Source organism: Mus caroli, chromosome 19, assembly GCF_900094665.2.
Source record: "Mus caroli chromosome 19, CAROLI_EIJ_v1.1, whole genome shotgun sequence".
Classification (NCBI taxonomy): Eukaryota; Metazoa; Chordata; class Mammalia; order Rodentia; family Muridae; genus Mus; species Mus caroli.
The window spans coordinates 34444195-34445594 of NC_034588.1; positions in this window are offsets into that span (position 1 = coordinate 34444195).

Here is a 1400-nt window from a genome sequence, read left to right on the forward strand (position 1 = left end):
GGGGAGGGGAGGGGAGGGGAGGGGAGGGGAGGGAAGGGAAGGGAAGGGAAGGGAAGGGAAGGGAAGGGCACTGGGAAACTAGGGTTGTGAACCCCATGGGTCTGTTTCCTTCAGTGGAAGGAAGTGGATGATGCCTGATGACTAGATGACTAGATGATGCTGGAGTGGTGTGCTCAGACAACCTGGTGATCCTCTGCTCTTCTGTTAAGAACCAGCCTCCACCTCAACCTCTCTCACCCCACCCCAATATTCTGAGCATTGTTTAGATGTAGCCGGCCCTGAAGCTTTGCTCTAAGAGTTGTCATACAGAGACTTTTCCCCAAATGTTCTACTGTGTTTAAATGTGTGGAAAGATTAAAACATAGGATCAGCGTCCAGAAGTCTTGATCCAGTCTGACCAAGTCTGGCTATACCAAGTTTTCATTCTTATCCATCCTGGATCCACTTTTCCTGCCAGAGGCAATACCTGCAGAAATGCCTCAGCAGATGAAGATTTTTACCCAATTGTCTTGTTCTTTCATAGCTGAGAACTGCCGACATACTGTGGATGTAGTAGAATGTAAAACTTGAAAACACATGGAAGGAATCATAGGTATCTTTGCTTTATGCTCTCGGGCAGAATTGTTCTGTAAGCAGACAAATACATAACTGTGTCCCTCACAAAGCTGGAACGAACCGAAGTGAAAAGGATGAAGGCAGAAAAGGACGGCTCCCAGCAGCATCTGTCTGTATGTCAGAGAGTGCTAGTGCTTCCTTCTAAACAGAATGGAAAATCCATTCCAAGTTCATCTTTTTCCATCATCCTACCTGCTTAGAACTCATATGTAACTGTGATAGAGCTACCTGCCCAGGCATATTGGCAGGTAGGTGTGTGTGTGTGTGTGTGTGTGTGTGTGTGAGAGAGAGAGAGAGAGAGAGATCTCAGAACACACGGGTAATGTGATGTGACCTATGACAACTGGTAACAGTGGATTCATTTACACTTCTATGACCAGGCCTTAGGGGAAGGTCAGTTTTTTAAAAACCAAGTTGTGTCTTCCTACCTATCCCCCAAATACAAGTTAAACAGAAGGGTGTTGGCTTCAGCTTTCTTTTCTTTCTTTCTTTCTTTCTTTCTTTCTTTCTTTCTTTCTTTCTTTCTTTCTTTCTTTCTTCCTTCCTTCCTTCCTTCCTTCCTTCTTTCTTTCTTTCTTTCTTTCTTTCTTTTTTTTGCTCAGTAATATAGTCAAGCAGGAGTCTGTTTGCAAATGAAAGCTGTATAAAGCATTTTTGTTTATTTCAAATAAAATATATTTGTATTATTTGTTATTCATACTATCCATCCAAGCCACACTGTCTTCTGTACCAGGCAGTCCAATAGAAATACACCTGTTTAGTTCTAAAACAAACAAAAAATGTGA